The 19,435-nt window shown below is 42.6% G+C and overlaps 1 long non-coding RNA gene across 2 annotated transcripts in view; it reads right to left on the minus strand.

Moving 5' to 3' along the window:
• The window catches only part of LOC309958821, a 51,111-nt gene that overhangs the window by 17,860 nt on the left and 13,816 nt on the right, over positions 1–19,435 (minus strand). Inside the window, exon 1 of one of the 2 annotated variants that reach the window (XR_014326056.1) lies at positions 11,894–11,977. The exons of the other annotated variant lie outside the window; for it this stretch is intronic. This is a non-coding gene — a long non-coding RNA (uncharacterized lncRNA). Of the gene's footprint in view, positions 1–11,893; positions 11,978–19,435 lie in introns of those variants that run through there. 2 annotated transcript variants of the gene reach the window in all.

Here is a 19,435-nt window from a genome sequence, read left to right on the forward strand (position 1 = left end):
CATCGACAAAATGAGAAGACAGCACATTGAATGGGAGAAAATATTTGCAAATGATATGACTGATAAGGGGTTAATATCCAGAAGATCTAAACAGCTCATATACCTCAGTATCAAAAAAAAAACCTGATTAAAAAATGGATAGAAGACCTGAGTAGACATTTTTCCAAAGAAGACATACAGATGGTCAAGTAGCATATGAAAAGATGCTCAACATCACTGCATCAGAGAAATGCAACTCAAAACAACAAGGTATATCACCTCACACCTGTCTGAACATCTACCATCAAAAAGACCACAAATAACAAATGTTGGTGAGGATGTGGAGAAAAGGGAACCCTTGTACACTGTTGCTAAGAATGTAAATTAGTGCCAACTAATATGGAAAACAGTACTGAGATTTCTCAAAAAACTGAAAATAGAACTACCATATGATCCAGCAATTCCACTCCTGGGTATATATCTGAAGAAGATGAACACTATTTCAAACAGATACACACACCCCAATGTTCACAGCAGCATTATTTACAATAGCCAAGATATGGAGGCAACCTAAGTGTCCATTGACAGATGAATGGATAAAGAAGATGTGGTGCATACATACAATGGAATACTTCTTGACCAGAAAAAAATGTAATTTTGCCATTTGCAACAACATGGATAGATGAAGGGTATTATGCTCAGTAAAATAAGTCAACAGAGAAAGACAAATACTGTATGATTTCACTTATATGGGGAATCTAAAACAAACGAATATAACAAAACAAAAACAGACTCACAGAACAAACTAGCAGTTACAAATGGGGAGAGTGAAATGGGGAGGGGAAAGACGGGTGGGCGATTAAGGGGTACAAACTACTATGTATAAAATAAATAAGCTACAAGCGTATATTGTATAGCACAAGGAATATAGCCAATATTTTGTAATAACTTTATATGGAGTATAATCTATAAAAATTTTGTATTATTATGTTGTATACCTGAAACTGATATAATATTGTAAATCAACTATACCTATAAAAAGGTCAATGGTCTAAAAATATAACAACTGAAGCCACATACTGTCATAGTGGATTTAAAAAAATTATATGTTGTCTGAAATAAAGCCGCATTCACAATAAAGACAGATGGATTAAGACTAAGGGATGGAAAAAGATGTTATCATGTTAACATTAAAAGATAAGTAGAATATCCATATTACTTTCTGACAAAGCACAGAGATAAAGAGGGGCAATGCATGAAGATAAAGGGGTCAAGTCTCCAAGAAGACAAAGTAATCCGTAGTGCTTACGTGCACAGCAACAACACAGTGGCAAAATACACCAGGGAAAAATGGACAGAATTACAAGGAGAAACAGACAACTCCACTATTATAGTTGGACTTCAACACCCCTCTAATAAATGATTACGAGAACCAGCAGGAAGAAATTCAGAAAAGCCACAGAGCTGAATTGAACAGTGCCCTCAAATAACCGGACATAACTGAAGACTGTGTATTACTTCATCAAACAATAGCAGAATACACATCCTTCTCAAGTTAACATGGGAAATTCATAAGGATAGAACACATTCTGGGGGAATTCCCTGGTGGTCCAGTGATTAGGACTGGGTGCTTTCACTGCCATGGGGCTGGGTTTGATCCCTGGTTGGGGAACTAAGATCCTGCCAGCTGTGTGGCGTGGCCAAAACAAACAACACATTCTGGGACATAAAACACATATTAACTAATCTTAAGGGAAATCATACAAAATATACTCTCAGAACACAAAGGCGTTAACCTGGAAATCAATAATAGAAAGATATTTAAAAACATTCAAATACTTCAAGATTAAACAACACTCTTTTAAATAACCCATGGATCAAAGAAAAAGTTTCAACAGCAATTAAAAATTACCTTGATTAAATAAAAATGAATGTACAATTTACTGAAACTTGTGGAATGCAGCAAAAATAGGGTGGGCGTAGAGGGAAATTTATGGCATTGAAGGCATACACTTGAAGAAAGAGATCTGTAATTAATGATCCTAAGCGTTTAGCCTTAAAAAGTAGAAAAAAGAAGAGGAAATTAAGCCCAAAGTAAGCACAGGAAGAGATGTAACAATGTGAGAAGAAATCAATGAAAGTACAAGAAATCATTGAGAAAAATCAACAAAACATCTGTTTTTTGAAGAGATGAAATTCAGAAATGTCTATATAAGCTGAGAAAAAAAGAGAAAAGACATGGGAATTCCCTGGTGGTCCAGTGGTTAAGACTCTGTGCTTTCACTGCTGAGGGTTTGGGTTCAATCCCTGGTTGGGGAACTAAGATACTGCAAGCCACACAGCACGGCCAAAAAAAAAAAAAAAAAAAAAGAAAAGCCAAATTATTAATATGAGGAATGAAACAGGAAAAAATGAAAATGTAAAAGCATTTGAAAAAATCCAAAATCCATTTATGATAGCACACTAGGAAGAGAGGAACTTCTTCTTGAGAAAGACCATCTACAAAAAACCTGCAGTTAACATCACACTTAATGGTGAGAAGCTAGATGCTTCCCTGGTAAGATCAGGAGGCAATTATGTCCCCTCTCTCACAAGTCCTAGTCAACACTGTACTGGAAGCTTACAGAATAAAAGGACATGTAAGGTATATAGAATGGGAAGTAAGAAATAAAACTGTCTTTTGTCACGTATGACATGATTATGGAGAAAAAGAATCAACAACAACAAAGAAAACCCCTGAACTAATAAGAGAGTACAGTAAGACTGAAGGATAGTTAACATACAAAGTCAATGATTTCCTATAGATCCAAACAAATCTAGTCAATTCATCTTTGACAAAGGATCAAAGGCAATTTAATGAAGAAACGACAGTCTTTTCAACAAATAGTGCCAGGAAAACTAGATATCCACACTGAAAAAAAGAACGTCTAGACACAGATCCTACACCTTTTGCAAAAATTAACCCCAAATGGACCACAGATCTTATGTAAAAGGCAAAACTACAGAACTCCTAGAAGATAACACAGGAGAAAGTGAACCTATCTATGAAACAGAAACAGAATCATGGACATAGAGAACAGACTGGCGGCTGCCAAGGGGGAGGTGGTGGGGGAGGGATGGAGTGGGAGGCTGGGGTTAGCAGATGGAAGCTTTTATACATAGAACAGATGAACAACAAGGTCCTACTGTACAGCACGGAGAAACTATATTCAATATCCTATGATAAACTATAATGGAAAAGAGTATTAAAAATGTATATATGTGTACAGCTGAATCACTTTGCTGTATAGCAGAAACTGACACAACACTGTAAATCAACTATACTTCAAGTTTTTAAAATACTGAGAAAAAAGGTAACATAGGAGAAAATCTATATGACCTTGGGTTTGGTGATGAGTTTTTTGATTCAACACACCAAAAGTAGGATTGAAGAAAGAAAAAAATTAGTAAATTGACTTCATTAAAATGACAGTTTGCTCTATGAAAGACAGGGTTAAGAGACTGAAAATAAGCCACAGACTGGGAGAAAATCTCTGCAAACCACTTATCTGATAAAGGACTGCTATTTGAAATATCCAAAGAACTCAAAACTCAACGATAAGAAGACAGGCAACACTATTAAAAATGGACAAAATAAGACACATGGATGGTAAATAAGCATAAGAAAAGACACTCCGCATCATATGTCATTAGGATTGCAAATAAAAGAAAAATGAGATTATTACTAGATACTTATCAGAATACTAAAATTCAAAAAACTGAGAACAAACACCAAAGGACAGAGACAATGTACAGCAACAGGAACCCTGTTGCATTCTCAATGCTGGTGGGAATGGAAAACGGTATGTCTACTTTGGAAAACAGGCAGTTTCTTAAAATACTAAACCTATTCTTTTTTTTTTTTTTTTCTAAACCTATTCTTAACCATACAGTCCAACAATCAGGCTCCTTTGTATTTTGCCACATTAGTTGCAAACTTATGTTCATAAAAAAAAACCTGTGCATGAATTTTTATAAAAGCTTTACTCGTGATTGCCAAGACTTAGAGGTAAACAAGATATCCTTCAACAGGTGAATGGAAAAATCATCACTGGAACATCAATACAATGAAATATTTTTCAGTGTTAAAAGGATATGAGGTATCAAACCAAAAAGACATGGAGAAACCTTAAATCATATTGCTAAGTGAAAGCAGCCAATATGACAAGGCTACACACTGTATTATTCCAACCATAGTTCTGGAAAGGAAAAAACTATGAGTAAGACCTTCAGCTGCCAGGGATTTCGGGTGGGAGGGAGGAATGAATGAATAGGTGGAGCACAGGGGCCTTTTAGAGCATGAAAGTAGAATACATGATACAGAAATGATGGACACAACTCATTTTATGTTGCCAAAGCCCAGACTGTCTAACGTAAGAGTCAACGCTATTGTAAACTGCAGATTTTAATGCATCAGTATTGGTTCATCAAATGTAATAAATGTACCACAGTAATACTAGATATAAAAAATAGGGCAGGGACCTCCCTGGGTGTCCAGTGGTTAGGACTCCCTGCTTCCACTGCAGGGGGCGTGGGTCCAATCCCTGGTGGGGGAACTAAGATCCCGCATGCCCTGTGGCATGGCCAAAAAAAAAATACAGGGCAAACTATATGAAGGCAGAGGGGTTAAGTGGGAACTCTGTACTCTGTAATCAAGTTTTCTATAAACCTAAAACTGCTATAGAGAAAGATAAAGTGTTATTAGGAAAAAAAAAAAAGATGAAGTCAGATGCCTTAATATCCATCTCAGATTGATGGCTGAAAGAGGTCATCTTTCAATCAACTGATCTGAAGTTATTTCAATGAGCCATTTTGGTGCTTTTATGAGGCCTAGACTCTGAGACTTACAAGAGAGGGTTAAACTACACTGAACGCTGTGTTCCACAGTGCAGCACTGGATATTCTGAGAAGTGAAATGAGTGCTTTGGTTACTATTAGCAGCGCCTGGAACTCTGACATGGACAGACGAGTGTTACCTTAATTTTTGTGTGTGTGGCTGCTCATGTGGGATCTTAGTTTGCTGACCAGGGACTGAACCGGTGCCCTCTGCAGTGGAAGCACAGAGTCTTAACCACTGGACCACCAGGGAAGTCCCTACCTTGATTTACATCGTGGGTATCTGTTAGGCAAGAGAGTCTCAGAATTCTTTTACCACAAAGGGGCAACTCTTAGACAACCATGCAGGGGTCTATAAACACATGCTGATGGAGCCAGTTGCTGGTCAGTGCTAAGATGACAGCCTGATGTTTCGTCAGTTGTGCACCCTTGAGTCCCATCCTTCATCAGAATGTCCCAAATAAGGGATGAAAAGCAGCAACTCTGCCTGAGCTGGATCATGTATGATTGTGGTGATGCTGTCTCTAATGCCTAAAACTCCCACTGCTTTTCACTCAGAGAATCCTAAGGAGCTCCCCAAGGAGCCTAGGGGTCTGGGAAGGGGGTGACCTTCTTCAGAAAGGGACTGAAGAGAGGGTAGGCCACCCCTCCTGCAGGTAGGTTACGACAGGGGGCCCAGATTTAGCTGTATCTTGCCTAAAGGGGGTCTCCACAGCTGAGCTGAGCTCTTGGGGTGCTGTTCACAGGTCCCAAATCACAATGGGAATCTGGGTGAAGGGTCACATGCTCAGGGCTATCTGTGTTTAGCACAGCTCTGTCAGAAGGGATAACTGCAGCTCGAATGGCATATAGCGTGGAGCCTAGGGCAGTTACTGATGGCAACTCCAGGGGCAGGAGACGAGGTCACTGAAGCCTCTACTGTGAATCAGTGTCTGATGGCACTAAGGGAAGTAAGTGCCTGTCATCTGGCAGTTTGACCTGAGTCCAGAGCCTTTTTGTTTTTTGTAGGGGGAATATTCAAGGTGGGCCGATGTACAAGTAATAGTATAAATGGGCTCAAGTAAAATTCATAAACAAGGAATAAGATGCCTCCAGAACACCAGAAGAATCTAGACAAGGTTGTGGGTGCTGAGAGGGACAACAGTTATTTCTTCACTGTGTCAGGGACAGTGGGCCCCAGGTTACCAAATAATTGTTAGGAATTTAAGCTAGGTGGCAGGAACCTCACATCGTATACCAGCAATGGCCTGTCTACTGCTTAGGAGCTCTTTTTGTCAATATTTTTATGTTCTGATGTCCTCAGAAAGAGGATGTCGGTGGTGTAATGTCACACCTGTGCTTCTGGACCAAGGTGGCTACAGTTCAGATCCTGCCTGCAGAGACTGTGCATGGTCACCGTGGTGTTGAGGTTCCCTGAGGGTAACTAGGTAAAGGTGTACCATGCCCCTTCGAGGTGAAGGCCAACTGCAGCTGAGAAGGTGCTGAAATAGACACTGAACAGAACAGACTTAGCCAAATCTGTGGGAGCAGGATATTTACGTTGCTGAGTGGGTGAAGCCAGTAATTTCCATTATGTTGGGGGCTGGGAATTGGGGCTTATTTGGTGAAATCACAGCCTCAAGGTTGCTGTAATCCAGTGTGAGGTGTCATTCATTTTTTCCAGGGTTGAGAAGAGACCAAATAAGGCTATTAAAAGGAGGAGCACAGGGGGTTAATCACCTCCTCACTAAACAGATTTGTACAGTGTTTTCCAATCTCTCAAAACCCTGTTAAATTTACACTGGGCCATATTTAACTAAGGGGTAAGGTCAGTGGTGTCTCATTTATCAATATAATTTGAAAGTGGCAAAGACTAAATTAAAATTTCATTTATAATTCACTGGATCAGACCTTCCTTGCTGGGGCTGGCTATTTTAGGACAGTGGGTGATAAGACCACAGGGAATTTAGGTAAGATAACACTTCTCAAAGTTAAGGCGAAATACACCTATTAGTCTTCTATACGATATCTAGTAACTCCCCTAAATTTATCAGGGGTACCTTACTTTGAGCCCTAGTATTTATTATTTGCATGAAAGTTTGAGAATTAGTGCAGCACAACAGATGGCAAAATTACTTCATAAACTATGTTGTTGAGGCCCCCAAGCAAGTAGTGCCCTTTCATCTTTTTCGTTGTGTAAATTCTGTATATTTTGGATTTCCAATTGGGTCAAATTGTGGACCTTTGTTTCATTATTTTTTTCATTTGTCCTCTCCCTCTTGTCCCCCCCCTTTTGCTTTTTTTAATCACTGGTTATATTGAATACTTCGGGGGAGGGGGTATCCTCTGGTATTTATAAACTCTGCTTCTGGAGAGCCTCACACATCAGTGCTATCAGGGTCACAGGCCTCCTCCATGATATCTGGCTGCTTTATGAAGTATAAGGAACTTGGGCTTAAATCAGGTTTGAAGGAATCCCTTGGTTGTGCCACATGGGTGCCATGGTGTTGTCCCCTGTAACCCTGAAGGTCAGGATCTCTGTTGCAATAAAGGCAGCAGCAGAACTCAAGGGTCCTGGGGAATTCTCTGGAATTACGAGTGGGGACTCAGCCACCATCTAATGACTGCCTTTCCCCCTCTCTTTTCTCTCCAGTAACTGCTCTGTCAGGAACTACCACCCAACTAGCCCAGCTCTTGCACAGGCTATTGTCTCCCTTTCCCACCTGTGCCTTACATGTTGGGTCCAACCCAGGCACTAGCACAGCTTCACTGTAACATGCAGATAAATCCCAGCAAACACACTGGCCCAAGACTAATTTAAGGAGAGCTCCAATCCCATACTGCTGCTCCCAAATGCCTAGGAGTTCTTAAAACTGACAATTCTGCTCGGCTGAACACAGAACTGAGTCCTGCTATGGTCAACAATGCAACACAGGGCAGCACAGCTCACAGCTCGAGCTCCCCAGCACCCAGCAGCCCACAGCTCGAGCTCCCCAGCACCCAGCAGCCCACAGCGCCGGCCGCCATCAGACAGCAGAGCAGGTGAGTGAATCAGAGCTGGAGAAGACAGACAGGTGGTGATCATGTGTGGCCATGCCGCTCACAGTGCCAGCTGCTATGGTCACCTGCAGAGATGTGGCTGAGGCTGTCACCGGTGTAGTACACACCCACCAAGAGGATAAGAAAAGGGTGACGACTCAGAAGAGAGGTCTCGGGGGAGAGCAGGCCTGGCCTCTCATGTAGCTCTGAAATGGCTTCACAAACCAAGAAAAGGAGCCTGGTCCCGGTGTTCACTGTGGGTGCAGGGTGGGACCGAGGCAAAAATTCTTGCCCAAGGGCAGAAGCTTGTGTGGCTGGAACCCCCTGCCACCTCTAGAAGGGAGGCCACCCAGACTTCTCATCAGCTTGTCCAGGTCAGGGCACAAGGGGAAGAGGGAGGTGTTAAAAAGAAACAGTAGGCCCCAAATGGAGTCATTTGTGCTAAGCCCATGTCACCAAACCAAGTCTTAATACCTAACCTAACTGCAAATACGACCTCCCCTAGGAATGTCATCTTAACCAATCTGGAATTTTCTGGTCAACACCAACGAGGTAATCTGCCACATAGGTTTTTCCTTTTTTAAAAAAATATATATTTATTTGGCTGCGCTGGGTCTTAGTTGCAGCATGCCAGATCTTCGTTGCGGCATGTGAACTCTTAGTTGTGGCATGTGGGATCTAGTTCCCCGACCAGGGATTGAGCCCAGGGCCACTGCATTGGGAGCACTGAGTCTTAACCACTGGACCACCAGGGAAGTCCCCGCATAGGTTTTTTTCTGTCCCTCAAAGAAAGATGAGATAATCCACTCTTTCCTTACCTCTTCCCCCTTCTGCCCATCTAAGCCTTCCATCTGGACACCTCTCTACTTGCTAGATGCGATGCTGTCCAATTCACCACCAATCACTTAATAAAGCCAATAAGACCTTTAACATTTATTTAGTTGAATTCTTGTTATTTTAACAGATTGGTGAGGCTTTAACTGTGAGCAAACATCAAAAAATGCGGAGTCTGGGGACTTCCCTGGCAGTCCAGAGGTTAAGACTTCACGCTTCCACTGCAGGGGGGCACAGGTTCAATCCCTGTCGGGGAGCTAAGATCCCACAAGCCGTGTGGTGTGGCCAAAAAACAAAAAGAAAGAAAGAAAGATATGCATTTGCAATTGCTTCCTTTTTTTTTTTTTTTTTTTTGCGGTACGCGGGCCTCTCACTGTTGTGGCCTCTCCCGTTGCGGAGCACAGGCTCAGCGGCCATGGCTCACGGGCCCAGCCGCTCCGCGGCATGTGTGATCTTCCTGGACCGGGGCACGAACCCGTGTCCCCTGCATCGGCAGGCAGACTCTCAACCACTGTGCCACCAGGGAAGCCCTAGACCTTCTTATCTTAACAGCCTTTTCCTAACCTTCGCATGATTATTTAAGATTAACTGAGTAATCTGCATAAACCATATTTTTCTATTTAACAGCCTTTACTTTTAATTAACTTGCTTTTAATTTTAACTTATTTTTTACTTTTCTATGGAGGAAACCATGCTAACATTTACTCCTTTAAACATTTAACACTTATAAAAAGCATAAAAAGTAAAAAGTTTCATATCTCCTTCTAACTAAAATTACAAGAGAGGCATCATAGTTTCTCCTTATATCTCACTCTGGGGGTTATTTCAGAAATAAGTAATGTGTAATGCACTAGGAATTTGGGTCTAATCCATTAAATATACTAGGATTTTCAATGACTTAGGTAAGTTTTGAATAGTTTTCCTCATATCAATTAAAGGAATTCATTTGCTTCAGTAATATTGCAGCACTTAAAATTTCAAAGCTCTCTAAGGACATGCACATACAAAAACTGACTTACAAATGTAAAAACCATCTGAGAACTCAAATACACCCATCTCATATCTTGAGGATCTCTTGCCTAAAAGGAACAAATACTCTGTTTGGTTCCAAAATTCTTGGCCTTACTCCCACTATGTCTCTCAACCAACATACATTTAAAGCCTGAGACCTATAAATACTATACACTCACACAGTAAATTATATCACAAACCATTAAGGGAAACTAGACTTAAGAGCTGCAATATTCAATATATAAACATATACAAGGAAAGAAATGCAAATATTTCAATCAGTGAGATAAGCAGCCTGTTTCCCTACAGTTCAGAAGGAAACCCAGATTTCCAAGCTTGAGGTCCAGACTCCCCCTGTGGGGATACAACCCCTAGAGTGTGTCAGTCCCTGGTGATGGAGGGTAAGGACACCTGAGCAGCCATAGAAATAAACTCTGGAGGCTCCAACATAATGCAAATGCTCCTTTCTCAGGCTTCAATTCTTACAAGTGAGAAAACTCTTGGCCAGATTCAATTTAAAGTTCTAACTGAAATGTACTCCAAAACTCATAAACTCTTGTCCAGGAGACAGAACACATGACCTTCACAGACTTTCTCAATGTACTCATATTACTCTGAGTGCACCTACACTGCAAAAGCGACTCAAACCTGTATCTCAAAACAGGCACCAAGAAAATCACAGTTATAGCTTCAGAAAGGGCATCACTCCCCATCCCCCACCCACCATCACAGGTGCATCCCCAGCTTTCCAGGGATCTGTATCTTCTCTTCCTATAAAGACTCCTTCCACAGTGGGTGCAAGCAGGTAGGACACTTACTGGGGGAGGCTCCCCAGCAAGAACAACTGGTCCTCTGAGTACTTCCCTTTGCAGGCTTAAGGGGGCCTTAGCTTAGAAATACTGACCACAGGTCTCGGTTCCCCACTGTTGTTGCCTTGGACACCACTGATATTTTAAATGACACAAACCCAGTGTTTGAATAATCCAGCACAACCATTCTAAACCAGGATTTATGTGTAAAGGAAGGAAGAAAATTGTAAGGCATTTTTCTAGTTCAAGAACAAAACACACAAATGTCTATTCCTTTCTGAAAATAAATGTCAGTTAATTATTATTTCCATGGCAAGGAACTGTTTGGAAATAATCATAATTGAAGAAAAGAAAAAAACAGATCTCGAATGTTACATGCAGTCACTCATGGGACCAAAAAAAAGAAAAATTTTAACTAATGGAATGGTATAATAGAATATTTTGTTTTATTTTTTCTGAAATTCACCTCTTTCTTCCCCTTTGGAAATATTTTATACTCTCTTTCAAGATCTATTGATTAAATACATTTACAGTTACCAAAAACCGAGACTTAAAGTGAATAAAGTCACAAACTCAGGGAGGGGCAAGGCTGACCTGGAACTATGATAAAAAGATTACCCAGGAGTCTCCAAAGAGGAACCTCCACCCAAAGGGCTTAAACAGGATGTCTGTGCCCAGCAAAGGTCCTGGGGGGGAAGCGCAAGACTTATACAATGTAGTTCCAGGTGGTTAGTCTCTGATTTCTTCTCATGGAAAATATACACAGACAAAAAAATGAATCTTTAAAAAGAGCCATTCATGGCTCTGTGGAGAAATGATACAATTAAAATACTGCGTAGTCTGAAATGCACCGTGGAAGACAAATAGTTAATGATGAAGCTATGCACTGGAGAGGGGAAGATGGCGTTTGGGAACGTGGGGAAAGATCTGGAAATCTAGGCATTTACTGCCTGCCCTGGGAAGATCTAGGGTACAAGAACAGGGTCGTGGATTTGTGACCATGTTTCTCAAAATTTGGGAAAGTGAGGGGGAAATGAGTCCCCCCACCCCGGGGAGAAAGGAGGGACTGGGGACCCCAAAGACCACAGCTCCTCCAACGCAGGAACCCCGGATACTGAGTCACGATTGTCCCCTGATCACCCTCCCCGTGGACACCACACAATCGGGAGTAGACCCGGCCACTGCAGTGAGCGGAGAGGCCGCCCTGGGTCCCGACTGCCGGCCGAGCCCCAACGCTGCCTGCCGCGCCGGCTGTGGACTCGGGTCCGCAGGTCCGGAGTTGACCGCGGGGAGGCCCGGGTCCCACAACGGCCAGTTCCAACTGGTCCCTCCGCCCCCGTCTCCCAACACCAGGCTCCCCAACTCACCATTTTTCGGTTTCTCGGCTTCCCTGTCGTCCACCCCACAACTGCCGCGGCAAGTGCAGGTCTCAGCGACAGAGGATGCCGCGGAGCCACCGGAGCCCTTTAAGGGCATCGAGCGGGGACGTGCTGCACAGCGGGAGCAAATGAGAATGAGCAAGCAGTCCACGCCACCCACGCACGTCACTGGAGCGTCGCCCGCTGGCGCCCACACGTACGTAACCAGCGACTCCCCTGATTGGACAGTTCGCAAGGCCCCGCCTCCCGTGCCTGAGTGACAGGAGGCCGGAGTTCTTGTCTTTGCGCCGACCTTGTCCTGGCAGGGGCCCAGAACTGTCCCCTCCACGGACACTGCACTGAACCAGAAGGCCGCGAGGCCCTCACGGAACTGTGACACTTCTTCACAGACACGGAGACTTAAAAGTGACCTCACCATATGAAATGAGTCTGGCTCCACTTTTATCTTTGACCATTTCCTGTGAGAGACGCCCATCCATCCCTACCTACCCCCACTCATTTGGTACTTTAAAAGCCCGCCGGCCTCAGGGGCACTTGGCTCTGGTGGGAGGATGAACCCCGCAGTCCTAGACCAGCCCTGAAACCTCAAACACTAGCATGTGTGAAACACTGAGAAAGAGAAACCACCGGAAAACCTTTTCAGTGTAATTCCTTGTTTGTTGAAAGGTCAAAGGAGGCAAAACTGAAAGACCACTGCTGAGTGAAAAATGACAGATAGCGAAGGTATGAAGGATAAACAAAGATTCACAACCACCGCCATGTATGGGGCAGGACCGAGATGAGTGAGGGATGGGAACGTCAGGACACTCTCACCACTGCCCACAGGCCATTTATGAATCTTCATGAAGATTCCAAAGATGTTTCAATTATCACTAAATCTTGCCACAAAACATTTTGTATATTCTTTTCTGACTATATTTGCTGATAAAAATTTCAAGCAGTAATTAAGTTTGGAAACAAACATAATTTTTGTATGTTAGTTTGTCCTATTATGTGGCAATCTGAGTTTTCACTCACGGTTTTGGCAGAAAAATCAGCAAGAAGCCAACTGTCTGTTGGGAAAGAATGGGTTCCATAAATGCATCATCATATGTAGTTTTTAAAAACAAAAGGTATTGCTATGAAAAGGTCTGGAGGATTTATCAATAGAGCAAATAAGTGCAGTGTATTGCAATATATATACCATGTTACCTTTTCTATAACCTTCGGAGACAGGTGGACCCTCGACACCGCCCCCCCCCCCCAACTGCAAGCGTTGGTTGAGTAGTGGAGACTAACACACACCTACCAAGAATATATGAAAGGGTTAGTTACTTCTGAAACTGAGGTCTCTGGGGAGAGCAGGGCGGGCCTCTCAAGCCGGTGGGAAATGGATTGAGAACAAGGAAGGGAGCCTGGCCTGAGTTTTTTAAACTGAGGTCAGGAGCTGGGCTAAGGTGGAGGTTCACACACAGCCTTTCTTATCACCTTGTACAGATGTGGGGCACAAAGGGAAGAAGGAGGGGTAAGACTCTAAAGTTGTCAACTGTCAAATAATGGAAAATACATATACTGGTCTCTGCCCCTGGTTACTGGCACCCAGCTCCTAAAAGCTTGTAAATTCCTAAAGGATAAGAGCACTAGGAACAACTCTTGTTCCGCTGAAGCGACTCTGGGTGGGCTCCTGGATAGCTGCTGGGTGGGGGCTGGTCACCAGAAAGAGCAAGCCATGATAAGGAGCTTGGAATTTTCAGCCCAACACCCTCATCCTCCAGAGAGGGAATAGGGCCTGGAAATGAAGTTAATAATCAATCATGCCTACGTGAGGAAACCTCCGTAAAATCCCAAGGGTATCCCAAGGGTATGGGGTTCGGAGAACTTCCAGGTTGGTGAGCACATCCATATGGGGGAGGGTGATGCACCCCAACTTCACACGGACCCTCCTAGACCTCACCCTTTGTATCACTTCATCTGGCTCTTCACTTGTATCCTTTATCATATCATTTAATAAACTGGGAAATGTAAATTAAGTGTTTCTCTGAGTTCTGTGAGCCGCTCTAGCAAACAGAACCCAAGGAGGGGGTTGTGGGAACCCCTGATTTGTAGCCAAGTTAGACAGAAGTTGTGAGTAACCTGGGGACCTACTCCTTGTGATTGGCATCTGAAGTTGGGGGGCAGGAGTGGCTGCCTTGTGGGACTTAGCCCTTAACCTGTGTAATCTGAAGCTGTCTCCAGGCAGACAGTGATAGGATTCAGTTAAGTTGTAGGACACCCCACTGGTGTCACAGAGAATTTACTTATTGTGGGGGGAGGCCCTCACATATTTGGTGACCAAAAGTGTCAAGAGTGAAGTGTTCTGGGTAAAAGTAAAGGAGAAACACAGGCAGGAAGAACTGGATTTTCTCTACTCAGGAAAAATACTGAGTTTTACCAACATATCAGCAGTCAAACATTAAAAGATGGAGCCAGAGACCTCTGATCTGGCAGATAAGGAGCTTAAAAGGTAACAGTCCCATCCTCAACAAACTTTTTGTAAAAAGCAAACTGAAAAAATCAATGACTCTTCTTATATCTATCAAAGAACTGAGGTCACAGGGCAAAGTGCTGTCTCCAAAACTGCAGAGAGACTGAAAAATAGCCATTTTGAAATATGCCCACAAAATTCCACTCTTCTTAACAAGTTCTGTCCTCAAAAGAATCTGCTTCATTAGAGGCTAACCAACTGGGATTCTACCAGCGCCTAAATGACATGAGGGGTGGGAAATAGGCAACTTGAGTCCCCTCTAGCCTTTCTGCCTGACCTCTCAGCAAATACTTGGTATGTTTTCCAAAGCTATGCCAACTCTCCAGCACCAAATGGGTGTCCTGCAATTCAATTCAAGTCTAACACAAACTAATCCGAGTTAACATCAGACTCCACAGTTTACAGGTTCAATCCTGTAAGACTGCCCCCATGTCAGATGCCAGCTGCAAACAGGGCAGTGGGCAGGTTACACACATTTCTGCATGGCCCGCTACAAATTCAGAGGTTCCCTGGACAATACCTCATCTTCGTTAATTGGCTAGAAGAGCTATCAGAAAAGCACTACTTATTATTACCAGTTTACTGTAAAAGATACAAGTCAGGAATAGCCAAATGTGAAGGGTGCACAGGGCAAAGTGGTGGTCGGGGGGTAGGGAGCTTCCATGCCCTCTCCTGGAATGCCAGCCTCCCAGCATGGTGATGTGTTCACCAACTCAGATTTCTCTGAATCCCGAGGTTTAGGGGTTTCCATGGAGTTCCCTCATGTCGACCACTGGTGAATAACTCAATCTCCAGTCCCTCTTTCCTCCCCAGAGGCTGGGAACTGGGCTGAACATTCTAAGCCTCTAATCAAAGCTTGGTCTTCCTGGTGACCGACCCATACCCTGAAGCCATCTTGGGGGCCTGGAAGCAGTTGCCTCATTACAACATAAGATGCTCTCATCACTCAGAAAGTCCAAGGGCCTCAGGAGATCTTTGATAAGATCTGTGGACAAAGACCAAACATTTTTATCATACCACAGAAGGTCACAGCCCAAGGACACACGCTCATTAAAATACTGAGACCAAATCATGGGACGCTAGAACATTTCCTCTCCACCCACAACATGCCACTACACCAAGCAGACGCCTGTTTCATCACAGTGGGAAACACGGAAAGAACAGTATGTTTCAGAACTTATTCACAAGTCTCTACAGTACCCCAGGGGTGACATGGGGGACAAAAGCAAGGACACCTGAGGGTATCTCACCCCGACAGCGACAACAAATAGTCCACACAGCCTAAGGCTAGTCAGATCAACAAAAAGCCCCACATTAAGGTCTATGTACCTCAGTTCCTTTTCACACTACATCGTGTCCCGTATTCAACAAAAAATTCAAAGGCACAAGAAAAGACTTAAAAAACACACCTTCAGGAGACCGTGTAAGCAGCTCTTTGCAGGAAACTGCCCTCAGCAGGAAGTCCCTTTCCTTGTCACTGTAGCAAAGTTGTAATGTAACTAACTTTTAAACCAGGCACCCCCATGCTCCCGCCCAAGCACACCTTTCAAATCTTTTCATCACACAACACCTTGCCTAGCCTGTTGGTTCAAAGAAATAGAAATGAGTAAGTAGAATAAGTAATTAACAGATGACCAGATCTCTTCCCTAGCTTCCCTTTCAGTAATCTCGTGAACAAACTGTGTGATTAACATCTGGCGGAAGATCACAAGTCGACGAGCCTGCATGCAGTGGGGGGCAGTGATGACTGTGACCCCCTATTTCAATGATTGAGATTACTTCCCTCTTTCCCTTTAAAACTTTCATGGCCGAGCAGGCCCTTGGGAGGTGGTTTTTTGGGTCCACCATCTTCCTGGATTGCCGGCACTCTGATTAATCAAAGACAACTTTCCTTTCTATCAACATTTGTGAATTTGATTTTGTAAGCTGCGAGCAGCGGGCCCTGATTCGATAACAATAGGACAAGGAAAAGAAACTAATTCAGATGTAGCGGGTATGCTGGAATTATCAGACCAGAAATTTGAAGCAACCATGATGAATATGCTAAGGACTCGAACAGAAAGAGCGGATGAGGGACTTCCCTGGTGGTCTGGTGGTTAAGACTCCACGCTTCCAATGCAGGGGGTGCAGGTTCGATCCCTGGCCGGGGAGCTAAGATCCCACATGCTGCAGGGCATGGCCAAAATAATAAAAAAAAAAAACCAAAGAAATAGTGGGTGGCGTGCAAGTACAGATAGGTCACGTACGCGAATATGGAAACACTTGAGAAAGAACCAAAAGGGAAATACAAGAAATAAAAACCAAAAGCACAGAAATGAATTATTCCTTTGGCAGGATGGGGGTGAGGGCACATCAACACAATGGAAACATGTGAGGAAAGAATCACTGAGTTTGAGGAAATGTCAAGAGAACCTTCCGAAACTAAAATGCAAAGAGATGAAAAGAACAAAAAAGGGAACAGAAATCCATGAACTTTGAGACAATTATAAAAAGTGTAACATACACATGATGGGAATACACGAAAGAGAAGAAAGAAGGGAACAGAATAAGTGAAGCTTATGGGGACTGAGATTCTCCCAAAATTAATGACAGTCACCAAACCACAGATCCAGAAAGCTCAGAGAAATGAGATTAAAAACTGAAAAATGCACATCTAGAAATACCATATTCAAACTTGAGAAAGATCAAAGACAAAGAGAACATCTTAAAAGAAGGTAGAGTGAGAAAATATTAGGTATAGAAGAACGAGGATAAGAATGAAATCAAACTTCTTTAAGAAACCATGTAAGCAGGAAGAGAGTTTCGTGAAATAAAGTGCTGAAAGAAAAACCACCCAACTAGAATTCTGTGTCAAGCAAAATTATCCTTCCAAAGTGAGAGAGAAATCAAGACTTTCTGAGACAAAGACCAAGGGAATTTGTTATCAGCACACCTGCTTTGCAAAAACTGTTAAAAGAAATCTGTCAGGGGCTTTCCTGGGGGTCCAGTGGTTAAGAACTCCATGCTCCCAATGCAGGGGGCCCGGGGTTCGATCCCTGGTCTGGGAACTAGATCCCACATGCTGCAACTAAGAACCTGCATGCTGCAACTAAAGATCCTGCATGCCACAATGAAGATCCCACAAGCCGCAACTAAGACCCAGTGCAGCCAAATAAATAAATAAACATTAAAAAAAGATTTGTCAGGAAGAAGGTAATGATGAAGAAAGGAAGAGTGTTAGAGAAGGAATAAATGAAGGTAAAATAAAATGATTTATTTCTGTTATTTTTATGTATTCTGACAGAAAACACTTTGTTCAGAATCATAACAGCAACTATATAATTATAGCTTATAGCAAGGAATTATAGCTTATGGTTAAATGAAATGAATGATAGCAATGGTACAAGGGCAGGGAGGAGGAATTGGAATACTCTGTTATGAGAAAACTGCACATCCACTGAAGTGATGGTATACTGTTACTTCAGACAGGACAAGGTTAGTTGTAAATGTATATTGCAAACTCATGGGCAACTACTGAAAAATGTATAATAGTAAGCTAAAAGAGGAGAAAAAAATGGAACCACATAAAATGCTCAATAAAAGGTAGAGAAAGAAGAAAGGTGGAAGAGAATGAAGAAACAAAGAACAAAGGTAACAAATAGAAAACAGTAGAAATATGGTAGATATTGATCCACTCTATCAATAACCACCTTAAACATCAATGGTCTAAATACAAGAAATGAAAGACAGAAATTGTCAAGTGAATAACAAAATAACAATTATATGTTGTCTGCAAGAATCAGTTTAGATATAAAGACACAGATAAATTAAAAGTAAGGACCTTCTTTAAGATCCTCTCTGGTCGTCCAGTGGGTAAGACTCTGTGCTCCCAGTGCAGGGGACCTGGGTTCGATCCCTAGTCAGGGAACTAGATCCCGCATCCCATGCTGCAGTGAAGAAGCCTGTGTGGCGCAGCTAAGAGCCCACATGCTGCAACTAAAGATCAAGCACGCCACAGCTAAGATCCGGTGCAGCCAAAAAAAAAAAAAAAAGAAAAAGTAAAGGGTGGAGAAGGATATACCATGCCAACACTAAACAAAAGAGAACTGGCATAGCCACATATATATTTCTTTTAATTTTACTGAAGTATATAGTCGATTTAGAGTGCTGTGTTTAATTTCTGCTGTACAGCAAAGTGACTCAGTTATACATATATATTCTTTTTCATATTCTTTTCCATTATGGTTTATTACAGGATTTTGAATATAGTTTCCTATGCTATACAGTAGGACCTTGTTGTTTATCTATCCTATATATAATAGTTTGCGTCTGCTAATCCCAAACTCCCAATCCTTCCTTCCCACTGACCCCCCTGGCAACCAGTCTGTTCTCTGTATCTCTGAGTCTGTTTTTGTTTAGTATGTTCATTTGTGTCATATTTTAGATTCCACATATAAGTGAGATCATATGGTATTTGTCTTTCTCTTTCTGACGTACTTCGCTTAGTATGATAATCTCAAGGTCCACCCATGTTGCTGCAAATGACATGGCATAGCTATATTAATTTCAGACAAAGCAGACTTCAGAGCAAGGAAAACTCACACTGATAACGAGGAACATTACATAATGTTCAGTGTCGGGAATTCCCTGGTGGTCCAGTGGTTAGGACTCGGCACTTCCACTGCTGTGGCCCTGGGTTCAATCCCTGGTAAGATCCCACAAGCTGCTTGCTGTGCCCACCCCCACCCCGCGAAAAAAAAACCAAAACAAAAAGCCCGAAGTGTCAGTTTTCCAAGAGGACATAGCAATACTTAATGTCTACATGCATAACAACACAGGGCAAAATATACGAGGAAAAAAATACTAGAACGGCAAGGAGAAATAGATGAATTCACCATTATAGTTGGAGACTTCACATGCCCTCATCAGTAATTAAGGGTTCCAGCAGGAAGGACATAGTTAAATTAAACAGCACAATCCAACAAGTGGATTTAATTGAAATCCATGCAATACTTCATCCAAACACAGCAGAATACACATTCTTCTCC

Source organism: Leucopleurus acutus, assembly GCF_964270905.1.
Source record: "Leucopleurus acutus genome assembly, chromosome: 3".
Taxonomy (NCBI): Eukaryota; Metazoa; Chordata; class Mammalia; order Artiodactyla; family Delphinidae; genus Leucopleurus; species Leucopleurus acutus.